This window comes from Papio anubis, chromosome X (genome assembly GCF_008728515.1).
Source record: "Papio anubis isolate 15944 chromosome X, Panubis1.0, whole genome shotgun sequence".
Taxonomy (NCBI): Eukaryota; Metazoa; Chordata; class Mammalia; order Primates; family Cercopithecidae; genus Papio; species Papio anubis.
The window spans coordinates 77,567,048-77,586,821 of NC_044996.1; the positions used below are offsets into that span (position 1 = coordinate 77,567,048).

General features: G+C 38.4%; 2 pseudogenes across 2 annotated transcripts; one reads left to right on the forward strand and one right to left on the reverse strand.

Annotated features, from left to right (window-relative positions):
* Window positions 1–355: 355 nt before the first annotated feature.
* On the forward strand, window positions 356–4,608 carry LOC101008753 (annotated as a pseudogene). The gene has a single exon (XR_004180790.1). The product of XR_004180790.1 is annotated as a histone acetyltransferase KAT2B pseudogene (transcript).
* A 13,572-nt stretch (window positions 4,609–18,180) lies between these two features.
* Window positions 18,181–19,098, reverse strand: LOC101007560 (annotated as a pseudogene). Its single transcript, XR_642002.4, has one exon. The product of XR_642002.4 is annotated as a motile sperm domain-containing protein 1 pseudogene (transcript).
* Window positions 19,099–19,774: the final 676 nt, after the last annotated feature.

The window sequence follows — 19,774 nt, forward strand, 5'->3', positions numbered from 1 at the left end:
TAGAAAAAAGGGAACAGAGGAACAAGAAAGGCGCAACATATGCAGAAAAGAAAAAGCAAAATTGCAGACACAAATCCAACTATATTAATAATATTAAATGTAAATGGATTAAGCAATCCAATCAGAAGTCAGAGATTGCACGAATGGATGAAATAATATCCAACTGTATCTTATTTAAGGAGAGATACTTTACGTTCAAAGATAAAAGTGGATAGAAAGTATAACGATGGAAAAAGGTATATCATACAAAGATAAACCATAAGAAAACTGGAGAGACTATACTATTATAAGCCAAAGTAGACTTTAAACAAAACGTGTTAATAGAGATAAAGAGGTATATTGGCCCGAGAGGGAGACCCTGGCGGCGGCGGCGGCGCCTGACACTCGGCGCCTCCTGCCGTGCTCCGGGGCGGCATGTCCGAGGCTGGCGGGGCCGGGCCGGGCGGCTGCGGGGCAGGAGCCGGGGCAGGGGCCGGGCCCGGGGCGCTGCCCCCGCAGCCCGTGGTGCTGCCGCCCGCGCCCCCGCAGGGCTCCCCCTGCGCCGCTGCTGCCGGGGGCTCGGGCGCCTGCGGTCCGGCAACGGCAGTGGCTGCAGCGGGCACGGCCGAAGGACCGGGAGGCGGTGGCTCGGCCCGAATCGCCGTGAAGAAGGCGCAACTACGCTCCGCTCCGCGGGCCAAGAAACTGGAGAAACTCGGAGTGTACTCCGCCTGCAAGGCCGAGGAGTCTTGCAAATGTAATGGCTGGAAAAACCCTAACCCGTCACCCACTCCCCCCAGAGCCGATCTGCAGCAAATAATTGTCAGTTTGACGGAATCCTGTCGGAGTTGTAGCCATGCCCTAGCTGCTCATGTTTCCCACCTGGAGAATGTGTCAGAGGAAGAAATGAACAGACTCCTGGGAATAGTATTGGATGTGGAATATCTCTTTACCTGTGTCCACAAGGAAGAAGATGCAGATACCAAACAAGTTTATTTCTACCTATTTAAGCTCTTGAGAAAGTCTATTTTACAAAGAGGAAAACCTGTGGTTGAAGGCTCTTTGGAAAAGAAACCCCCATTTGAAAAACCTAGCATTGAACAGGGTGTGAATAACTTTGTACAGTACAAATTTAGTCACCTGCCAGCAAAAGAAAGGCAAACAATAGTTGAGTTGGCAAAAATGTTCCTAAACCGCATCAACTATTGGCATCTGGAGGCACCATCTCAACGAAGACTGCGATCTCCCAATGATGATATCTCTGGATACAAAGAGAACTACACAAGATTTCTGTCCATGCTAGAAGAAGAAGTTTATAGTCAAAACTCTCCCATTTGGGATCAGGATTTTCTCTCAGCCTCGTCCAGAACCAGCCAGCTAGGCATCCAAACAGTTATCAGTCCACCTCCTGTGGCTGGGACAATTTCATACAATTCAACCTCATCTTCCCTTGAGCAGTCAAATGCAGGGAGCAGCAGTCCTGCCTGCAAAGCCTCTTCTGGACTTGAGGCAAACCCAGGAGAAAAGAGGAAAATGACTGATTCTCATGTTCTGGAGGAGGCCAAGAGACCCCGAGTTATGGGGGATATTCCGATGGAATTAATCAACGAGGTTATGTCTACCATCACGGACCCTGCAGCAATGCTTGGACCAGAGACCAATTTTCTGTCGGCACACTCGGCCAGGGATGAGGCGGCAAGGTTGGAAGAGCGCAGGGGTGTAATTGAATTTCACGTCGTTGGCAATTCCCTCAACCAGAAACCAAACAAGAAGATCCTCATGTGGCTGGTTGGCCTACAGAACGTTTTCTCCCACCAGCTGCCCCGAATGCCAAAAGAGTACATCACACGGCTCGTCTTTGACCCGAAACACAAAACCCTTGCTTTAATTAAAGATGGCCGTGTTATTGGTGGTATCTGTTTCCGTATGTTCCCATCTCAAGGATTCACAGAGATTGTCTTCTGTGCTGTAACCTCCAACGAGCAAGTCAAGGGCTATGGAACACACCTAATGAATCATTTGAAAGAATATCACATAAAGCATGACATCCTGAACTTCCTCACATATGCAGATGAATATGCAATTGGATACTTTAAGAAACAGGGCTTCTCCAAAGAAATTAAAATACCTAAAACCAAATATGTTGGCTACATCAAGGATTATGAAGGAGCCACTTTAATGGGGTGTGAGCTAAATCCACGGATCCCATACACAGAATTTTCTGTCATCATTAAAAAGCAGAAGGAGATAATTAAAAAGCTGATTGAAAGAAAACAGGCACAGATTCGAAAAGTTTACCCTGGACTTTCATGTTTTAAAGATGGAGTTCGACAGATTCCTATAGAAAGCATTCCTGGAATTAGAGAGACAGGCTGGAAACCGAGTGGAAAAGAGAAAAGTAAAGAGCCCAGAGACCCTGACCAGCTTTACAGCACGCTCAAGAGCATCCTCCAGCAGGTGAAGAGCCATCAAAGCGCTTGGCCCTTCATGGAACCTGTGAAGAGAACAGAAGCTCCGGGATATTATGAAGTTATAAGGTTCCCCATGGATCTGAAAACCATGAGTGAACGCCTCAAGAATAGGTACTACGTGTCTAAGAAATTATTCATGGCAGACTTACAGCGAGTCTTTACCAATTGCAAAGAGTACAACCCCCCTGAGAGTGAATACTACAAATGTGCCAATATCCTGGAGAAATTCTTCTTCAGTAAAATTAAGGAAGCTGGATTAATTGACAAGTGATTTTTTTCCCCTCTGCTTCTTAGAAACTCATCAAGCAGTGTGCCTAAAGCAAGGTGGTTTAGTTTTTTACAAAGAATTGGACATGATGTATTGAAGAGACTTGTAAATGTAATAATTAGCACTTTTGAAAAACAAAAAACCTCCTTTTAGCTTTTCAGATATGTATTTGAATTGAAGTCATAGGACATTTTTATTTTATGGAATAGATTTTAATCTATTTACTACTATTAAGGTAAATTTTCTATGGCATGTCCATTAGCTGACTATTCCATGATAGATGATTAGGGGTTTCCTCAAAACCTGTGTGTGAGGAAATTGCACATAGTAGCAAAATTTGGGGAAATTCATAAAATTTTCAGACCGTGAATGTTTCCATTTTTTTCTAATGGAATGTGAGAGTTTATTTTTATTTTATTCTGAAGGACTTTAAGGAAGGGATACATGATTTTAAAAAAGCCTGTAAGAGGTGAAATATGTGATGTTTGAAGTCTCATTATAGACTTTTTATATATATTTTTTAAAACACTCATCTAGATGAGGTGCTTTGAGCAGTTCTGAAAAATGCAGTTCCAGGAAAGCAACTGCTTTGATTCCTAAGGAAGAAATTCTAAATAATGCAAACTTTTTAAATAAGCATCTAGGTTTTTGATAATTCTGTGTACCTGCAACAAACTTGTTAGTACATAACCACTATTTTAATAATTATTTTCTCTACACAAATGTGTGATATCATATTTGACTTTGCTTATGCAGGCCATAAGTTCCAAAAGATAATTTCCCTGGCCACAAAGGCATAAACTTGAAAACACATGAGATTGAGTCAACATGCTTTAATCGGAAAAGATGTGTGGTCTATAAATGTATCCATCTGGTGAATCCTTGTTCTAATAAATATTTTTTTTTCTTTTCTATGATACACACAGCCACACTGATAATATGTAAATGAACATTTTCCTTTTTATATCTCCAGATTATGTTTATTGTCTGAGGTAAATTAAATTCCCACCAGGGTTTGCTGTCAGTATTTTAACACCCACATTAGTATATGGGTCCAGGGTCATAACCCCCTAAAATCCATCATGCAACCTTATTAATCTATCTTGGGATTCCAGTTTAGTGCTTGGATTTATTTCCTGATTACACTACATAGAAAAGTGAGACATCTGCCATCCCAGCTCTGGGAAAACCAACTAATATACAACCATATAAATGAAGGCCATCTTGATGGTCTCAACACTAATTTTTTATGATGCAAATTTATAAACTGATTTTTGTAAAGGACAAACTTTTAAAAGTGTATTTAACTTGATGTTTTCTATCAGCATAAATAAAATGGTCATGAATAGTCATTAAAAACAGTTGCCAGTGATAGTCTGCATGAAGGAAAAAGACCCCCGCAAATGGCTGAGTTGGAAGTATTGTTTTTGATATGTAACAGATATTCAGAATGCTCACACTGAAAATGCCTCAACTTTTTAAAGTATAAGAAACCACCATGAGTGGTGTCTAGATTTCTAATGAAGAATGATGATACAGTTTGGATTAAGTATCTTGGACTGGTTTTAAACAGTGCTTTGTACCGGATCTGCCGAAGCATCTGTCCAACCTGGTATCCTGTGAAAGTTTGTTATTTTCTGAGTAGACATTCTTATAGAGTATTGTCTTTAAAATCAGATTGTCTCTTCTATATTGAAAGCATTTTTATGTTTTCTAATTTAAAAATTAATATTTTCTTATAGATATTGTGCAATAAAGCTGAAGTAGAATGTGTGGTTTTTGCAAATGCTTTAACAGCTGATAAAATTTTACATTTGTAAAATTAATATATTGTACTGGTACAAAATAGTTTTAAATTATATTTTAAAAAGCTTCCAAAAAAAAAAAAAATAAAAAATAAAGAGGTATATTTTATAATGATACTCAATGGTGAGAGTCTGAATTGTTTTCCCTAAGACCTGTACAAGGCTGTTTGCTTTCACCAATTTTATTAAACATTGTAATGGATGTTCTAGCTACAGCAATTAGAAAAGAAATAGAAAGCATCCAAATTGGAAAGGAAGAAGTGAAACTATCTCTATATGCTAATGACATGATCTTATATGTGGAAAATCCTAAAGAATACACACATCTAAAAAAAATAGTTAAAGCTAATAAATGAATTCAGCAAAGTTGCAGGATACACAATCAACACACAAAACCTCTGTACATCTATACTAGCAATAAGCAGTACAAAATGAAATGAAGAAAATAATTCCATTTACAATAGCATCAAAAAGAAGAAAATATTTAGGAATAAATTTAACAAAGGAGGTGCAAGGCTTGTACACTGAAAACTACAAAACATTATTGAAATAAGTTAAAGAAGACCTAAATAAAAAGGCATTCCATGTTTATAGACTGAAAGACTTACTATTAAGATGTCAATACTACCCAAAATGACTTACAGATTCAATGCAATCCCTATCAAATTCCAAATGACCCATTTTGTAGAAATTGAAACGTTAATCCTAAAATTAATAACGAATTTCAAGGCCCAAATAGCCAAAACAATCCTGATAAAGAAAAACAAAGTAGGAGGACTCATAGCCCCTGATTTAAAAACTTACTACAAAACTACAGCAATCAAAACTGGCATAACAATAGAGACATAGAGCAATAAAATAGAATTGAGAATCCAGCAATAAACCCTTACATTTGTGGACAACTGATTCTTGTCAAGGATGCCAAGACAATTTAATGGAGAATGAATGGTCTTTTCAACAACTGGTGCTGGGACAACCAAATAACCACAGGCAAAAGAGTAAAGTCACCTTCTTTCCTTATATCATACATGAAAATTAACTGAAATTGATGAAATATTACATAATTCCATTTATACCAAATGTTCAGAATAGCCAAATCCATAAAGATAGCAGATTAGTAGGTTAAGAGTAATTTACATTGGTATACTCTGCCTGCCCTCACTCCAAGAATGGTTCAAAATAAGTTGTACCCTGTAGTACAGTTCACAGAAATAGGAATCATTGTGAATTACACTCATACCTGCCATGAGAAAGAGATGGTACATAACAGTAAACAATTGAACATTTCAGTAAAATCATGACAATATGAATAGTTTTGTCCTCATATGTTATGGGCTGAATTGTGTCCCTGCCCAAAATTCCTATGTTGAAGCCCTAACTCCCAGTACCTCAGAATGTTACTATATTTGGAGATAGGGCCTTTAAAGAGTCAATTTAGTAAAAATGAGGCTTTTAGGATGGGCCCTAATCCAATCTGACTGGTGTCCTTATATGAAGAGAACGTTTGGATACACAAAGAGAAACCAGAGTCACATACACAGAGGAAAGATCCTGTAAGGACAAGCAAGAAGGTGGGTACCTGAAGCCAAAGAGAGATGTCAGAAGACACTAAGCCTGTCAACACCTTAATATTGGACTTCTAGCCTCCAGAACTGTGAGAAAATAAATTTCTGCTGTTAAAGCCACCCAGTCTGTGTTAAAGCCATCAGTTACCATCTTACTTGGAACCTGGAAATAAAGGAATCCTGGTCCCTTGTGATGACACCTGTCCCTAAGAACATCTGCTAAGTGGCCAAGAGCCAATTATGTTGGGTAAGGTATAATAACTCTTACTGACTTGTGGAATGAAACAGAACTGTATTACTACCATTGCATGATATGGTATAACATTAGCATTGTTGGTAAGATTACATTACCTTATGTTAATAGGTCATATAATACAAATAATGGTAATTTTATGTATTGTGAAATTTAATTAAAGCCTCCTCAGGATGTAATATCAGTGAAAAATTATTGGCTTGAGGAGGAACTAGATCTAGTTAACCACCAGCTAATTAATATGCTAAATAACTCTAGGTAAGTTTATCATAAAGTAAATATCTTTAGACCAAGGGAAGAAGCAATCAAATTACTACAAAAATATGAAGAAAATATGAAGACGTATACAATGGCTTTATGGGTGGATTAATTGCTTCTTCAGGTCTGTATCTTGCACCAGCTCCTCCAAATGTTGGACATTCTCATGCTAACATTATTAATATATCTATTATAAAATACAATAGTTTTCCTTTAAGAGAGTCTGAGCCTAGGGCCAGGAAGGTAGACTGTACAGGAAACAGTTGACTCAGCAGGTCTGAGTTGCTCAAACTTGTACATTTTCAGAAGGGTCTATTGTCATGAATGGTCCTTGTCCAGCTACTGGGAATTGAGATCTTGGAATGTTCTAACTAATAAGGTTGTTTTGCATACTTGGAACTTTTACCCACAGCGTACGAATTTGTCTATATATCTGTGAGGGCCACTGCTTGCGCAGCATGTGGAAGACAGAGTATAGACCAGCCTGACATAGCCCACACCTGCCTTTACCCCTCCACCCTCACTGGTAGCTTGACACAAAACACAGAAACTTTTGGGAGCTCTATGGTCCCACCATTGCCTGAGACACCAAAGTACCTCCCCTGGGTAATATAAAGCAAGCACAAATCCCACCTCTACCACCACATCTGGTGCTCTCTTGCAAGCACCATCTCTTGGCTGGAGGCCAACCAATACAGTCCACTACAACATCTCCACATAGAATAACCATGTCTAGAAAGGAAAAAACTTGTGTGTGACCTCAGCTATCACCACTGCCTGCAGCACCCCGGCTAACCAGGAGGTCCTGAGTCTGTCTACATGACCAGATCATTACTACTGCAACTGGCATTACAGAAAGCCATCATACTAAGGCTATTTATAACCGAGGAATCTCAAAGAGTCGACATCACTCCCCTGCCACCCCCATCAGTGCTGGTGTTGATACCCACTGTTGGGAGACTTGAAGACAGGCCATATCACCGGATCCCTTGCAGACATTCCCCAGCACCAGCCTGGAATGTGCCACCTCCAATGGGCAGCTAAACCCAGAGAAGCAGCAGCATTCAGAATAGTCTGGCTCTCAGGGACTCCTACTCCTAGGGGAAGTGGCAGTGTACCACATCAAGGGAGCTTGCTTGTAGAACAAAAAAAAAAAAAAAAAAAAAATCCAGATGGAAGGCCTTGCATTCCAGAAATTTCTACTTATGGGAAGTTTCCTTCAGCAGAGGCACAGGTATGGTGCCGGGCTCAGCAGGGAAAGTCTGTGGCTCTACCTTAACAGTCAGGCAGCCCTGGTGCTTGTGAAGGGTCTTGGAGAAGGGGACTTCTTTTCCCACTCATCCACCATTGAAGACAAAGCTTGGGCTTCCACCATGGGAGCTCAGCATGGGTGCATCTGTAGCCAGCTTTTCTGGAACACTTCAAGGTGACTGTATCCCCACAGAAATAGTGCCCTCCAGGTTCGGGCTTACATGAGAAGTAGAGTCACAATACTTCTCTACTTGGAATATCAATATTCTTGCAGATAAAAACAGGTACCTTTCTGATCTGAATAGCTGAAACACTGAGTCAGGAGTGTGACTGGCAATGGGATTGCTTTCTGGCTGGCCTGGCAGGGGAGCTGACATGGCTCCCACCCTTCCCCCATAAGACCTTAGTGCATTACACTGAGAGCTCCTCCAGCCACTGTTTTCAAGGCTGGGACCTCTTCCTACCATGAGGTATTCTATTTATCCACCTGTTTTAGCCACAGCCAGTTTCTATCTGAGGACGCCCCCTCTACTGACCTAAAGCATAAACTATTCAACCCAATAAATAAAATACAGAAGAAAAATAAATACATAAAAAAGTACAGGCTACAGGGGAAAGAGACAAGTTTCAAAAGATACCTCTGCCACTCCAACCCCACAGGAAACAGTGAACTTACTCATATAACAAGCACATTGCTACTAAAACAAGCATCTGGGAAAGTTAACATACAAAGACTCTATATAACCAAGGAACTCATACAGTCTTCAGCCTTGAAAGCACCAAGAACTGAATAGGCTACAATAAACTGTAATCATTAAACTCAAATCCTTAAGGAAGGAAAGAAATTTTTAAAACACAGCTGAATAAAAAATCAATTCAAGAATAATCAGAAAAAATAGTCTAGCCAAATGAGAAGAAACCAAAAAAGTAATTTTGGCAATGTGACAAAATAGGGTTCTATAACACCCTCAAAAATTCACACTAACTCTCCAAGAATGGATACAAACCAAGAAGAAATCGTTGAAAAAACAGATAAAAAATCCAAAAGGTTGATTGTTAAGCTACTCAAGGAGATACAAAAGAAATGTAAAAACCAATATGAAGAAATGTTAAAAAAAATTCAGAATATGAATGAAAAATTTTCTAAAAGACGGATATTTTAAAGAAAAAACAATCAGAACTTTTGCAAATGAATGACACATTTAGGGAATTACAAAATGTAGTGGAAAGTTTTAAGAATACATCAGACCTGGTAGAAGAATGAATTTGAGAGTTCAAAGACAAGGCTTTTGAATTAACTCAATCAGACAGTTTTTTTAAATATCAAAATAAATGAACAAAGTCTCCAAAAAACATGGGATTGTGTAAAAGGGCCAAACCTAAAAAGGAATGGTGTTCCTGAGGGAGAAGAGAAAGCAAAAAGTTTGGAAAACTTATTTTAGGGAATAACTGAGGAAAAGCTCTTTGATAGAGATTTAGATATCCAAACACAAGAAGCCTGAGAGAAATCCTGAGAGATTCATTGCAAAAAGGATATCACCAAGGCCAATAGTCATTAGGCTTTCTAAACTCAAAGAGAAGTGAGATAAAAGCATCAGGTAACCTAAGAAGGAAAACCATCAGACTAACAGCAGGCTTCTAAGCAGAAACTTTATAAGCCAGAAGGGATTGGGGTCCTATCTTTAGCCTCCTTAAACAGAATGACTATCAGCCAAGAATTTTGTATCCAGCAAAACTAAGTTTCATAAATGGAAGATAAACAGTCTTTTTCTGACAAACAAATGCTGAGAGAATTTATCACTAGCAGACCAGCTCTACAAGAAATGCTAAAATTAACTCTAAATCTTGAAACAAAAGGTCAATATGCAACAAAATAAAACCTCTTGAAAGCATAAAACTCACAGGGCCTATGAAACAATAACACAATGAAGAAAACAAAATATAGGTATCAACTAATATGATTAATAGAACAGCACCTCACACTCCAACATTAACCTTGAATATAAATGGCCTAAATGCTCCACTTAAAAGATACAGTTTGGCAGAATAGAGTTTAAAAACCACAAACCAAATGTATGCTATCTTCAAGAGACTTGCCTAATATGTAAGGACTTATGTAGACTCAAGGTACAAGGGATAGAATATATACTCAATGCAAATGGAAACCAAAAGAAAGCAGGAGTACCTATTTTTATATCAGAAAAAACAAATTTTAAAGCAACAACAATAAAAAAATACAAAGAAAGTCATCATAAAATGATAAAGGGATTGATCCCACCAAAAAAAAAATTACAATCCTAAATATACATGCACCTAACTCTGGAGCTCCCGGATTCATAAAACAATTACTACTAGTCCTAAGAAAAGACATAGACAGCAACACAATAATAGTGGGGAACTTCAGCACTCCACTGACAGCACTGGACAGATCATCAAGGCAGAAAGTCAACAAAGAAACACTGAATTTAAGCTGCACTCCAGAACAAACGGACCTAACAGATATTTACAGAACTTCTACCCAAGAACAAAAGAATATACTTTCTCTTCATCAGCACATAAAACATTGTCCAAATAGAGCATATAATAGGCCACAAGTCTCAAAAAAATTTTAATAAATTGAAATCATACCCAGTAACTTTTCAGGCCACAGTGGAATAAAACTAGCAATCAACTCTGAAAGGAACCCTCAAAACTATACAAATACATGAAAATTAATCTGCTCCTGACTGACTTTTGGGTTAATGATGAAATCAAGATGGAAATTTAAACATTATTCAAAATGATTAATAATAATGACACAACTTATTAAAATCCCTGAGTTACAGCAAAAGCAGTGCTAAGAGGAAAGTCTATAGCACTAAATGCCTACATTAAAAAGTCTGAAACATCACAAATTGACAACCTAAGGTCACACCTCAAGGAACTAGAAAAACAAAAACAAACCAAACTAAAAGCTAGCAGAAGAAAAGAAATAACATAGATCAGAACACAACTAAATGACACTGAAACAAAAATAAAATGATCTCAAAAAGATCAACGAAACAAAGACATGATTCTTTGGAAAGATTTTAAAAAATTGATAGAGCATTAGGTAAATTAACCAAGAAAACAAGAGAGAAGATACAAATAAGCTCAATTAGAAATGAAAATGGAGACATCAAAACTGACACCACAGAAATACAAAAGATCATCTGAAACTACTGTGAACACCTGTATGCATACAACTAGAAAATCTAGAGGAAATGAATAAATTCCTTGAAACATATGGCCTTCCTAAATTAAATCAGGAAGAAATATATACCCTGAACAGACCAATAACAAGCAGCGAGACTGAATCAGTAAGTTAAAAATTGCCAAAAATAAAGCCCAGTTCCAGATGATTCACAGCTGAATTATACCAGACATTGAAAGAAGAATTGGTACCAATCCTACTAAAACTATTACAAAAGATTAACAGGGAAACTTCCCTAACTCATTTGCTGAAACCAGTATCACCCTGATATGAAAAACATTAAAGGACATAAAAACAACAAGAAAAAAATGACAGACCAATATCCCTGATGAACACAGATGCAAACAACCTCACAAAAATACTAGCAAACCAAATCTAACAGCACCCCAAAAAAGATAATAAACCATGATAAAGTGGGTTTCATCCTAGGGATGCAGGAATGGTTTAACACAAGTCAGTCAATAAATGTGATACATCACATAAACAGAATTAAAACAAAAACCATATGATCATCTCAACAGGTTCAGAGAAAGCATTCAATAAAATCCAGCATACCTTTATGATAAAAATCCTTAACTAAGCATAGAAGGGACATACCTCAAAATAATAAAAGCCATATATGACAAACCCACAGACCTTATCGTAGTGAATCAGGAAAAGTTGAAAGCATTCCCGCTGAGACTGGAAGAATTCAAGGATGGCAACTTTTACTACCTCTATTCAACATAATACTGGAATTCATAGCCAGAGCAATCAGGCAAGAGAAAGAAATAAAGGGTATTCAAATTGGAAAAGAAGGAGTCAAAATATTGCTGTTTGCCAATGATAGGATTTTATACCTAGAAATCCCTAAAGACTCCACCAAAATACAACTATATTTGATAAACAAACTCAGTAAAGTCTCAAGTTACAAAATCAGTGTACACAAATCAGTAGCCCTGCTATAACCAATGACCAAGTTGAGAAGGAAATCAGGAACTCAATCCCTGTTACAATAGCTAAATAAATAAATTAATAAATAATAAATAAATAAACTAGGAATATACTTAACCAATGAGGTAAAAGATCTCTACAATGACAACTACAAAATCGTAGATGACACAAATGAAAACACATCCCATGCTCATCGATTGAAAGAATTAATATAGTGAAAATGAGAATACAGCCCAAAGCAATCTACAGATTCAATGTAATTCCTATCAAAATCCCAACATTATTTTTTAAAGATTTAAAAAGTTAATCCTAAAATTCATAGGGAACCACAAAAGAGTACAAATAGCCAAAGCAATTCTAAGCAAAAATAGCCAATCTGCAGTCATCACATTACCTAACTTCAAATTATACTACAAGACTATAGTTACTAAAACATCATAGTACTGGCATAAAAGTAGATACAGAAATGAAGCAGAATAGAGAACCCAGAAATAAAGCCAAACACCTACAACCTACAGATCTCCAACAAAGCATACAAAAACATAAATTGAGAAAAAGACACTATTTAATAAATGGTGCTGGGTTAACTGGATATCCACATGTAGAAGAATGACACTGGATCCCTATATCTCACCTTATATAAAAATCAACTCAAGATGGATCAAATACTTAAATCTAAGATGTGAAAACATTAAAATTCCAGGAGAAAACCTATGAAAAACTCTTCTGGACATTGGCCCAGGCAAAGAATTTATGAATATGTGCCGAGACTAGCTTGGTCGGGGAGACCCTAACCCAGTGGCACTAGAGGAATTAAAGATACACACAGAGAAATATAGAGTGTGGAGTGGGAAATCAGGGGTCCTTATGGGAAATAAAGAATGGGCCGAGGTAAAGGGATGGGCTCTGGCTAGTTATCTGCAGCATGAACATGTCCTTAAGGCATAAATTACTCATGCTTTTGTTTGTGGTTTAAGAATGCCTTAAGTAGTTTTCTGCCATGGGTGGGCCAGGTGTTCCTTGCCCTCATTCCGGTAAACCGACAACCTTCCAGCGTGGGTGTCAAGGCCATCAAGAGCATGTCACAGTGCTGCAGAGATTTTGTTTATGGCTAGTTTTGGGACCAGTTTATGGGCAGATTTTGCGGCCTGTTCCCAACATGTCCCCTTTCTTTGTTTTGCAAAGCGATAAAAGCAAAGGCAGCTTTGTCATGGTGAGCTACTTCTCCCAGGAGTCAGGATCTGCATCTGCAGACTATATAAAAACAAACAACACAGATTAAAAGCACAATTATCATTGAAATCACAGAGCTTCTAAGTGTTGTTATCCATTTTAATGGGTTAGTAGCTGCCAATCTGTCTGCAGCTACTTCAAGCACTCCAGTTCCTGGCATTAAGGTCAGGTGTGCCTGGGATGCTTTAAATATTTGTTGTTTGTTGTTGGGTTTTTTGTTTTTGTTTGTTTTTTTTTTTTTTTTTTTTGCAATATCCAAAGACAAGTTTGCAGAGTGTCCTTCTAGATGCTTTTTTATTCTTTCCCAAATTTTGATTTTATTAAAAGCTATTAATAGTTTCCACAGATTCTTATGTTTAGCTCTTACAATGGGCTATATCATTTGAGGTTGAGGTGCCACTATACCGCCATGGTTCTAGATAATAGGAACTCTTGCTGTACTTTGTACCATTTGTACCATCTGACCATTTTGTTCAGACCAGCTGAACACAGTGTGGCTGTGACACACAGACTGAGAAATGCAATTCAAGCTAAACACCCCCTTAGGGGACCGATCAATAATGATTCCATAGGAATCATTGTGCAGCATCTCTGCCTGTTCTGCAATGCAATCTTCCTAAACAAGTATGTTCATTTTTTCTGGCCAAGTTCAAATTTGTTTACAAATAGGTTTTTGAGGGCAGTATGCCTCAATTATAGGAGCAGATTTATTACGGTAAATATTGAGACCAGAAAGCATTTGTAACTGTGTCATAGAGTAATCACATCCAGGCATTATTGCCAGCCAAGATTGATAAATATGCCCAATATGTATAATTGATCTCTGTGTCAGCCCTTGTTGAAGGAATACTCATGGCAGTGGTGATATGATATGCTATCATAGCTACCATTAAATTACTCATTGTGACTGGTTGTCCCACTTTCCTCAGGTTTTCTTCCACCATCTGTGACAGCTTCTTGATCTGTCCCAAGGTGGATGGCTGTGTTCGACGGGTGTTGTTCATGACAGTTGGGGTCCTCATCAGCTTCAGTCTTGACATGACTGCAACCGGGGGGTTCTCGGGATCCTCTTGGAATCTCTTCCTTGGCATCTGGCTCATGATAAGCTTTCAGGTTTCTTGATGGTATCCAAATCGGCTGTTGATTTTGGCCTGGAGAAACACAAGCATAACCTCTACCCCAAGTTATTATTTTACCTATTTCCCAACTTTTCGTTATTGGATCTCTCTACTAAACCAGTTGTTCTGCTTTTGTCTTTGCCGCTTGTTTCTGTAGATGCTGTTCAGCTGCTGATAACATCTGGCCTTTAGGGAGGCTCAAAAAATTTAAAGCTAACAATGTTAGATTCAATTATATATGGGCTGTCCTGTAATCCCTGTTTCTCCCCCTTGTTTGTTTTTGTCATCAGTTGTTCATCTGTATGAAATCGTAACTGAGCATTGTAATAAATCTCTTCCCCATAAATCTATAGGTACAGAAGTTATAATTGGCTGAATAGTCCCAGGTTGTTCATCGGGCCCTTCACAAGGCAAAATATAACTACTTGGATATACTTCAGGGGCTTTATCAACTCCAACTATGTTAAATTGAGTGGGTTGATGAACTGGCCATGTGGACGGCCAGTGCTGTAGAGAAATAATTGAAATGTCTGCTCCTGTATTTACCAACCCTTTAAATTTCTTTCCCTGAATAGTTATTTCACAGGTAGGACATTTATCAGTAATTTGATTCACCCAATAAGCTGCTCTGCCTTGTTTATTTGTGCTTCCAAATCCTCCTGTTCATTTAATTTCACTTCTCCCCATTTCCACATACGGCACAATCAGGAGCTGTGCTATATGCTCCCCTGGCTCTGCTTTCCAGGGAACAGAAGTAGATATAACAATCTGAATTTCCCCATTGTAATCTGAATCAATGACTCCTGTTTGTATTTGTACCCCTTTTAAATTTAAACTAGACCTTCCTAGAAGTAATCCCATCATCCCTGCTAGCAAAGATCCACAGACCCCTGTTGGAACTTTTTGTGGGAGTTCCCAGGAAGAACGCTCACAGCTTTTTTGCAGCATAAATCTACTGTGGCACTACTGGCTGTGGCAGGGGACAGACATTGTACAGGGGTGAGGGAATGGCCTGAGCCAGAAATGTCCCAGTTTGGAATGGGGTCTGGGATGGGCCCCTCATGGCGTTTCCCAGTTTTAAAAGGAAAAGGCTCAAATGTAGCTATAATATTTCCCTGTTGATCTGGGTGGTATATTCTAACAGGGAACTGCCAAGCCTCTAAATCACCCCCTCATCTAGTTTGCTGAATTCCTGCCTGAATAGAACTGAGAGTGGTTGCTCAAGGCGCTGCTTGAACAGTCACTGGGGAAACTATTTTCACCCAGTATCCTCCAGAAAAGAAAGGTCTGCAGGGCCAGACCACTCTTTTTCTTCAAAATAAGGAGGGGGTGGAGAAGGGTAAGGATGAACCTCTCCCTCCTTTGCCGCTTTAGCTGGCAAACAAACCTGCTCTGTCACCTCTTCTGTTACTCGTTATACTTTCCTTCCTCCTCATCATTAGTGTGAAAAGGTTCCAAGGTGGAACGAACCAGAGTCCACACTTGTCCCATTGTTACCCTGATGCTTCCAAGCTCCCCTATTTCTATAGATTATAGATTAACTAAAAGTATTCCTTATGGGAAATAAAAGGATGGGCCGAGGTAAAGGGATGGGCTCTGGCTAGTTATCTGCAGCATGAACATGTCCTTAATTAAGGTACAGATCGCTCATGCTATTGTTTGTGGTTTAAGAATGCCTTAAGTGGTTTTCTGCCCTGGGTGGGCCAGGTGTTCCTTGCCCTCATTCCAGTAAACTGACAACCTTCCAGCGTGGGTGTCAAGGCCATCACGAGCATGTCACAGTGCTGCAGAGATTTTGCTTATGGCCAGTTTTGGGGCCAGTTTATGGCCAGATTTTGCAGCCTGTTCCCAACAAATATGACCTCAAAAGAAAATGCAACAAAAACAAAAATAAATAAATGGGACCTAATTAAACTAAAGTTTCTGCACAACAAAAGAAATAGAGTACACAGACAATGAACAAAATGAAAGAAAATATTTGCAGACTATGCATCCAACAAAGGTCCAATATCCAGAATATACAAGGAACTCAAACAAATCAGCAAAAAAAAAGTCCCATCAAAAAGTAGGCATATGACATGAATAGACATTTTTCAAAAGAAGATATACAAATGGCGAACAAACAAGAAAAAATACTCAACATCACTAATCATTAGGAAAAAGCAAATTAAAACCACAATCTGATACCACCTTACCCCTACAGGAAAGGCCATTATTAAAACGTCAAAAAAAATAACAGATGTGGATGTGGATGTGGTGAAGAGGGAATGCTTAAACACTGCTGGTCACAATGTAAATTAGTACAACCTCTATGGAAAATAGTATGGAGATTTCTTTTTTTTTTTTTTTTCAGGTCTCCATTTCTGTTTATTTTTTAAAGTAATTTCTGTTCTTTACAATGTGTTATTATACACACATACATACACATATGTGCACTTGTGCACACGTGCACACACAGGACTTGAGATGGATAAATAAGAATAGCCTCCACACATAATTTTTACAAAGTTCAAAGTAGATTACATTTATGTGCTTTTCATTCATTACACAATGTACAGACATGATCCGTTTAATGACTTAGGCTCCTCACATGGTTAAACAGTGAGGATTTCCTATGGAAGACTAGACATAGAAGTTTTTAGAAGCAGAGACTATTTTCTGCAAAAACCAACCTCAGGCATACATTTGTGTTTGTAGCAGTGCATAAATTCATTCTGTAAAAAGATCTGAAAGATGATTTTCAAGAGACTCTTAATGCATTGTGCTTTCAGGTAAAAATCGTTAGACAAAAGATCAGTTACTATGACAGTAACAGTTAAAACTGCATATATGTGTTAGAGATCAGAAGAGGCTATAAAGAAATGTAAATAGTTGTGCTTAGGGGATTTTTTTTGGCAGTTGTCTTAATAATAAATAAAAACTTAAAAAAAAAGTCTCAGTGACTGATATAAAATCGACACAGCTATGAAGAGTTTCCTACACTTGGCTTAGAGTTTAAAGGTGAAAAATCATCTCCACATAAATCACCTGGTCTCTGGTAATCCCAGTCTGGGCAAGTCAGGTGGGGAAGGGGCTTAGAAGAAAAGATAAAGTGATTTTTCCTTCCTGTTAACACAAAGCATTAACCAGAGGTAAAGCCAGGGTGAACCAACTAATTAAACAGATGCCTACCTTCCTTTAGAACTCTTAGACCAAAGAGAGAGGTCACCCTACTTCCATTAGGTTTCTTTAAAAAACCCCTATGATTCTTGGTGCCTGGACCACAACCCATTCTGTAATTCACAAAATTAATATGTCCTGTCTTCTGTGAGACCCTAGGATAAGCATGATCCCTTAGTACTTTATGCTTTGTTCCCCTCTACACATAAATGGTAAAACACTTACTTTTAGAAACACCATGGCAACCGCTTATAATGATAGAGGGTAAGGTATGATTAACATAATAACGCTGATGTTTGTAGCTAGGGAATAAATGTCATTTTAGTTTTAGGCCGGTCACTTTGCTCTTTTAGTCCTGTAACTTTGAAGCATACATGACCCCTAGCAATCAAAGTGAACTGGAAAAAAAAGGAGCAAATAACAAATGTTTTAAAGTCTCTTGCACAACAGGTATAGGTATAAAAAGAATTTCTTCAAATAATTTCCTAGGTGTCACTCAGAAGCATCCTTGCTGTCTGTAAAATAATGTTCTGCAGTCCTTCAAATTAAATTATAATTTAAAATATATATTATACATCTGCAATTACTTGAAATCATTCAATAGTTTGTAGCATGTTAATGGAGTGAAATAGAGATAAAAGGCAGTCCACATTCATATTTTCAAGATAGATTTACTTCAGAAGTCAACTGAAATCCTTGCTCATGTTCTAAGTATGGCCATTGTGATAAGACCTAAGATATAAGCAGCCACTAATTTTTGATTCACACTTAAGTGGAGGTAGAGAGGCACCAGCGATTCCACATCCCCCATTGTAGGCAGCATCAGGGCTGCAATGCACACCACTCCCAGGAAGACAGTTAGTAAACTGGGTCCTGAGGAGACAGCTCTGTTTTCTAGTTGAAACGACTGCTCAAAAAATAAACTTTCAGTTAAATGTTCCTTTATTCTTTTTTCCTCTTCTTCCTTTTGTTGTTCTTTTGCTGATGGGAGAAGAGTAGCAACAACCTCTTTTCTTCCCAAAGCCTTCCTCTGGCTTTGCTCAGAAACTTGAAGACGGAATTTGTCTATTACACCATAGTGACAGGATCGAACATCTCTATGACGAATCACAATATCCACACAACACTGAGGCTTTACTGCACCTGCAGCATCAACGACAACATACTTATTTGGAGTAGTACACAAAACTTTGAACTTTAAGGCAAACTCATAGGGATTGTACAGTGTCAACACTTGCTTATGTGTTGACTGATCATCTGCATAAAATATGAGCTCCGTGGGGAACACGAAAACAGAAAGATTTCCTTCCACTAACTCTGGCTGTCTTTTTTGTTGATGCATTGGCACTGAATCCCCCTTGCTGCAGTTTCTGTTTTTACAGTCTCAAATCTATTTTGGACTTTTCTTAGATTCAGTTAAAAACTCCAAAGCATTTTGGCAATCTCGGCAACACCAGCTTCCTCGGAAAAAAGCCGAGATTTCTTAAAGAACTAAAAGTAGTAGATCTACCATTCAGTGAAGCCATCCCACTACTGCGTATCTACCCAAAGAAAAAGAATTAATTATATCAAAAATACACTTGTATGCATATGTTTATTGTAGCAAAATTCACAACTGCAAAACTATGGAACCAACCTGAATGTCCATCCACCAATGAGTGGATCAAGAAAATGTAGTAGGCTAGGTGCAGTGGCTCATATCTGTAATCCCAGAACTTTTGAAGGGCAGGGTGGGAGGATCACTTGAGTCCAGGAGTTCAAGACTAGCCTAGGCAACATAGTGAGACCTCATTTCTACTAAAATTCCAAAAAAAAAAAAAATTAGCCAGGTGTGAGGCGCATGCTACTCTGGGGGCTGAGGCAGGATGATCACTTTATGGGGGATAGTGGCTGCAGTGAGGCCTGATCATGCCACAGCACTCCAGCCTGGGTAAGAGTGAGACCCTGTCTCAAAAAAAAAATGTGTTACATATACAACACCATGGAATACTACCCAGCCATAAAAAAGAATGAAATAATGTCTGTTGCAGCAACTTGAATGGAGCCAGAGGCCATTATTCTAAGTGAAATAACTCAGGAATAGAAAACCCAAAACTGTATGTTCTCAGTTATAAGTGGGAGCTAAGCTATGGGTATGCAAAGGCATACACAGTGGAATAATGGACTTTGGAGACTCAGAAGGGGAAAGGTGGAAGGGGAGTAAGGGATTTTTAAAAACTACATATTCAGTACAATGTACACTACTCGAA